At 36.5% G+C, this 6498-nt stretch overlaps 1 long non-coding RNA gene across 1 annotated transcript; it reads right to left on the reverse strand.

The window, feature by feature from the left end:
* Positions 1 to 1190: 1190 nt before the first annotated feature.
* On the reverse strand, positions 1191 to 3643 carry LOC105263121 (uncharacterized). Its single transcript, XR_891883.1, has 4 exons — positions 3428 to 3643; positions 1931 to 2079; positions 1567 to 1831; positions 1191 to 1496 (listed from the first exon to the last, which is right to left on the reverse strand). It is a non-coding gene; the product is annotated as an uncharacterized lncRNA (long non-coding RNA).
* Positions 3644 to 6498: the final 2855 nt, after the last annotated feature.

Here is a 6498-nt window from a genome sequence, read left to right on the forward strand (position 1 = left end):
ATAGCGGATAAACTTTTTACAGAGACTGTCGCGCGACAACCACCTTAAATGCCTCAGGATCTGAGCATTGATGGATATTTTCAGATATTTTGTATTCGGATTGTATCTCTGTTATTATTAATGACATTAATTCAATTTTTGTTCGATGAAACAACGGAATATTCGCCTCGACCAGTGCCAGAAGCAATTCACAGAAATTCCCACCTGACCCCCTGACCTTCTCCAACGAAATGACTCTATGATCATTCCCAGCCAACTTTCCTGAAAATATAAAAAATTCACGCCCTCAGGCAATCCCGTGCTACGCATTCTGGTAAACCACTTACCAATAAGTTAGCCACTGATTTAGTCGCTACCGATATGATATTTCATCCTCCAACCAATAAGCGAGGTTTACTATTAGGGACACGCGAACACGCGATGCCCACCTCATTCTTTGGCCTCTCGGTAATATTAACAGTTAGTCATCCCCGTGCCATAACTGAACACCGGAAGCCCCAGAGGGTGGTCCCGATATACCTACAATCATGTCAGAAATACCATGGATTTCTCATGATTATTTTTCTGTCCCTGATGCACCTCAAAATCCCACGCTTCTCGCGCCCGTGCAAAATAGAAAATGCTATTCCATCCCACCGGCAATCTATTAATATCACAATGTTCAAAGCCATTAGTTTTTAAAGAGTTTATTTAATTTATTTATAACACTGACAAGCACTGATCATCACTAATTCCTCCATTTCAGGTGCGTCTGAGTAAGAATGATATTTTTTTTTCCGAAACAGTAATGGGAAACAATTTTTATTATTTAAAATCATTTTAATTATTCAGGAGAAAATAGAAACTAGCAGACAGCACTCGGTGCTTGTTAATTCATATTCAAATTTTGATCTTTGATTTTTTTTCGTCACCTTAATTCGTTATTTACATTTTTATTAAATATTGTCACTTACCGGTTTATCGTGTGTAATTTATCTTGATGTTTATTTTACTGTGATTCATCGTTTTTATGGACTTTCTAGGCATCCATTAATTTATTCCTTTTTTAATTGATTGTGTATTGCCAATCCCAAAATAAAATAGTAAAATTTTATTTAATAAAATGACGAGAGAATTGAAGAATCTTGAGTGGATAAAAAAACAAACAGGATTGGATCACTCGATTTGGAGGATTCGATTGGAAATATTTGAAAAGCAATGATAACCTTTCAGAGAAACTGAAAAGGAAAGAAGAAAAAAATGTTTGCCATTGAATGATGCTGACAATTTTGACCGTGACTTGAGGTCAAAAGGCATTGAGCCACTGTCGAAAATGCCATTGGAATATCCGATGGTTATCATCGTCCAAACCGATCAAAGGAACGCTCTATCAAAAAACATATATTCGCCTCACGAATCTCCCACAAAGAACCAAATCCAATGGACAATGATGAATGATGAGCGCCTGGGTTCATTTCAATTGTAATCTTTTATTCGAATTCAAACTGCAGATTATGCTGCAACAAAATAAAAATGGAAAAAATCACACGTTGCGAATTCTTAAACAATGGGCCAAGAGCTGCTCACCTTTTTTTATAACCCGATGAAAAAAAAGCGAAGAGACATGTGATGTTCATAAATTGCCAAAACGATCATGTTCCTTTCTTGTTCCCTCTGCAGGAACACGATGACGGCATTTTCCAGGATACTCCAGATCCCCAAGATGATGTGAAACCCTGGCCACATTAGCACGTGGGTGTTGGGGAGGTACCAGGAATGGAGGATACACTATTTATCAGATCTCCCTCATCACTTCTCTCGTCATCAAAGAATGTGGGTGTGTGTAATACCACTGGAGGTAAAAAAAAGCAGATGACTGGTGGGGTGTTGAGAGAGAAAGAGAAAAAAATGAAAAAAAAAAGCATATACTCGCTTGTTAGGAAGCACCTACTCGGCAAAAAGACCTCCAACAAGTTGCCCAGGTGTCGAGGAGGCGTTACCTAAACCGTCAGGTGTCACTCTCCTTGTCCAGCTTGTGTCGTCAGTCACTTTGATTCGTTGGCTGATGTCACATCACTCGTATCTCAAAAAAGGTCAGACCTAACATAATCAGGGGACACATCACTACTAAATACTCCATCTGTCATGATAGGACAACTAAACGAATCCTTCATTTTTTTTTCAATGTCTTGTGATCAAGGTGGAATTGCACTGGATATCCAAAGTGACATTTGTATAATTTATTGTAAATTATGCACACAATTTTCACTGTTTTCTCGTCATTTTATCATTTTCGCAGGTGAAGGAAAGAAATTTCTTGTAGTTCGCGTTTCATGATATTCCATTATCTCCTGTTCATATTCGAGACGTGAGAGATGGGACACTTGACCAAAATCTGAGATTTTTGCGCAGAATTTTTATATGTATGTGGAAAAACTGATGACAATGGCCGATTGGTTGAGGCGTCAGACGTGAATTCGATCCCCGTCGGTAGAAATTCCGGGCATTTTTAATTTCTCGGTTTCATCATCGAGCGGAAGTCTCGTAAAAGACAACTCTACCTGACCAAAAGGCTTCCCCTCAGGGTGAGGTTTTTCCTTTTTATACATAAAAATGTGAGAACAGAAATTGTTAGTTAAGAATTTTGGAAATTTAATTACAAAATTGAATTTCATCCGCTGACCTCAAGGGATTTATCATATACTTTCATTACAGAATGAAAAAGCAAGAAAAATATATTTTGAATATATTCTTATATATTTTATGTATCGACTTCATTTTTTATTTTATTATATATATATATATACATTTATTTATTATATTTTTTTTTTATTTTAAGAAATTATCGTCGATATTCTCTAATTTTTCAAGTTTTTTGATAAATTCCTGATGTAGTTTCCCAGAAATTTACAAAGAACATGACAAATGAGAAGATATCAGCAATAATTTCATAACTATCGTGTGAAACACAATTGAAGCTGAGTCTCCCAATTTTGAGAAATAAATGTCTGCGAAAGCTGAAACTATCAGTATGAACAACTTTTTCTTGTAAAAATTACATCGAGAATTATCCTGTTCCCCTTCCTACCTAATCCAAATCCTATCCAACGACTCCTTGACTGTCACAAAAATGTTGAACGATAAGAAGAACTTCCCGTCTCCTCTGTAGAAAAAAACTCATCCAAAATCGAATGAAATTGTTTAATAAATGAAGTAATGAAGTAATCTGTTTCCAAAAGATGATAGATTTCGTGATATTATGAGGATTTTTGAGGAGAGTGCGCGGTGAAATGGGCCTGTTGTTATGACTCAGAGGTATTTCACCGGTCGGTGGTATTGAATGAGGAATGACTGTTCCTGTTTCAAGAGGATATTTGGGTTGTTCATTGAAGGGAGAAGGGACCCCGTGGACATGGGGTTATGTATTATAAAAAATATGCAGTCTTACCCATTATCCCATGCTAATTCCTACGGGGCCCTGTCATTGCCTCGGGGGCCCCGTCGACTTGACAAGTAACACCTCTTCCACCACAATGCGTAGGAGTGTCTCTTTTTGAATCTGATTCTTATTTCTTTTTTCCCCTTCCCCTCGTTGGCTCTCTTCTTATTTTTTATTGGGCATCAAACCAGCAGCTCGAAAATCGTCTCGTCATTCTCCCTTCATTTTCTCTCCCTGGAACATAAAACAGTCATTTGTTAGAGGTTCGTGTCAGCCAGCTTGCGACGCGGGGTGTCCCAACAGAAAAATTTTATCTCCGGTTATCAGGTTTTTGGAGTTGTGATTGGATTGGTTGATTGAGAGGTGCGGTTGTCATTGTCAAAAGTTGTTGCGGGAAATTGCGGAATTTTAATTTCAATTTTGGGAAATTTAGGGAGCCTTCTCAGGGATTATTCGATGTTAAATATCATGACACAATGATTGTTTATTTAAAGTGACTTCGAGTAATTTCAAAAATTTTTTCTGCTGATTTCGTGATTTCAAATGATTTCAGGTGACCTCAAAGAATTTCAAGTGATTTCTGATGATTTCATATGATTTTATAATTCTAGAAGATTTCAGGTGATTTTAATGAATTTTAAGTGATTTTCGATGATTTTTGATTTTTAATGATTTCATAATGACTTGAAAGGATTTCAAGTGATTTCCGATTAATTCAAATCATTTCGCATGATTTCATGATTTCAAGTGATTCCTTATGATTTCCTCATGATTTCATGATTTCATGATTTTATAATTCCAGAAGACTTTAGGTGATTTTAAATAATTTCCAGCGATTTCCGATGATTTCAGATGACTTCAAAGGATTTCCAGTGATTTCCCATGATTTCAGGACTGATTTCATATAATTTCAATTCCGAGTCACACCGTGACTTCACCAATGACTCCTCTTGGATTCTTGAAATTTTTTGCTTTACGGCGTGTTTTGGGAAAATGGAGGATACCGTGGGGGTGTCTGACTACTTTGGTAACCAAAATAAGCCAATGGTTTCTGTATGCTGGTCCCTCTTTTCTTAACACGAACCGATCCGAGAATTTATGTGGCACGCACCGACTTCCTCTTGAATCCTGCATGAGGCGTGATCCTGGCATATTTTGGATATATTTTGATAATTATTCGGCAATATTATGCCGCACCGTCGATTTCAAGTTCTTCATATTACACTGAGAGAAATATTCAATAAAAATTACGTGTATTTTCCGTAATTCTGGAGCGAAATGTGGTTGTCGGAAATTTTACGGAACTGTCACGTAATTTTTATCTAAAGTCACGGAATTTTTCCGCGGTGTTCCGTAATTTTTATCTGAATTATCGGTGAAAAATAACGATACCGTCACTTATCGTATTTAATTTTTCGAATCAACTCCCTAATCGGTAAGTAAACTGAAAGTTCCGTAATTTTTACTAAATATTTCTCTCCGTGTATTTTTATACATATCGCCTTCCGATCGGCAGCTCATTGTATCGATCATTTCTCTCGATTTTTATAGATTTTCAAAATTCAAAAGAAAATTAATTTTGGAAACTTGCTGTTTCTCAAAATGTACTCCACCGATCGATCTCGAATTTAGTAAAGCTACACCTTCAAATGAAACCCTTGATTTCCCCCGATTTACGTTTTTTAGCGGAAATTTTACCCATTTTTTTGCATTGTTGTCTTTGAAAATGTAAAAATTCGAATACACACATTTTTTGGTAAACCTAGAAAATCGGAAAAAAGATTGACTATAAATAGATTCCATTCAGCAGCAAAAGGAGTGAAGTTGAATCAAAAAATTTGAACCCCTGTGGAATAATGAGAATTATTTGGAAGGAGATCTGGGAAAAATTTTGGATGCACCGATCAAGCATTCTTCGAGACATAACAATTTTTCAGAAATGGTTTTATTTGATTATTTATATGCCTGTATAATAATAAAACGAGAAGTTAATCTCCTCGCTCGAGAATTTTGTAAATCAACTAGAAGAGGAGACACATAACAGGTCTATTTCCCTTTTATCTTAGCTCTCAGAGAAATAATTTTGAAGTAAATGAAAAAATGAGTGTTTTTTATTAATATCGAATCCTGGAATTATTGTTTTTATGAAAACGACGAGAATGATAAATAAAAATTGCAGGGAATTGAACGAAACGGTTCGGCAATTTTTCGTAAATATTTCTCTCCGTGAAAGGTAACACCCACCATTATCCCACAAATATTCCCAATGAATAATATTGAACCCGCAATAGAATTGTGAAGTATAAATAACCGATATCGTAACCCAAGTCTAATCGGAAAACTCATTCGACGTATCGCAGATGTGAGAGAGAAAAAAAAGGGAATTGATTGCATGAGCAGCCGATAAGAATAATCGCCGTACAATTTCCCAAGATCATGAAAATTATTATGGGAATAAATGATTTTATTACTTTTTATCTAGAAAAGACAATTCTGATGCGTGTCGAAGGATCGGTGCCGGATGTTAAATGTGGAATGTATTCACACGGCAAAGGGATAATGTCAACCGTCTCTCTCAGCCCGTAGAGTCGCCATCTTCTTGACTATATCGTAAATCAAATGGGAGACGATATATGCTGGAGCTCAGAGGTACGGAATCATACGCTGAAAAACAGTTAATAAAATTAAATAAAATAATTCTGCATGTGTCATGGTTGTCGTGTAACCGGACGGGGGGATTAATCACATTACCCCGGGGGTTAAAAATCAATGAGGGAAAAATTATCGATTGACTCAGTGAAAAATTTTAAACGAGATTAATTACGTTAATGCAGTAGTTGTGAAGATGAAGAAGCGGAAGCCAACAACCGGTCACCACCTTCTCTTGAAAAGCCAACCACACACGTGTCCACGTACTGCTATCCTGACATGAGAGATTATAATATTAACTGCTGAGAATTATCGCTCTCGCATTTACGGCTGAGTCATTACTATTTTTCATGTTAACGGAAAATCCGTCACACCAAATCCCTTCCAAGGGCCATTAATCGCTCCTATCCGCCAATAACTAACGCCTGTTT

Source organism: Fopius arisanus, unplaced genomic scaffold, assembly GCF_000806365.1.
Source record: "Fopius arisanus strain USDA-PBARC FA_bdor unplaced genomic scaffold, ASM80636v1 scaffold00013, whole genome shotgun sequence".
NCBI lineage: Eukaryota > Metazoa > Arthropoda > Insecta > Hymenoptera > Braconidae > Fopius > Fopius arisanus.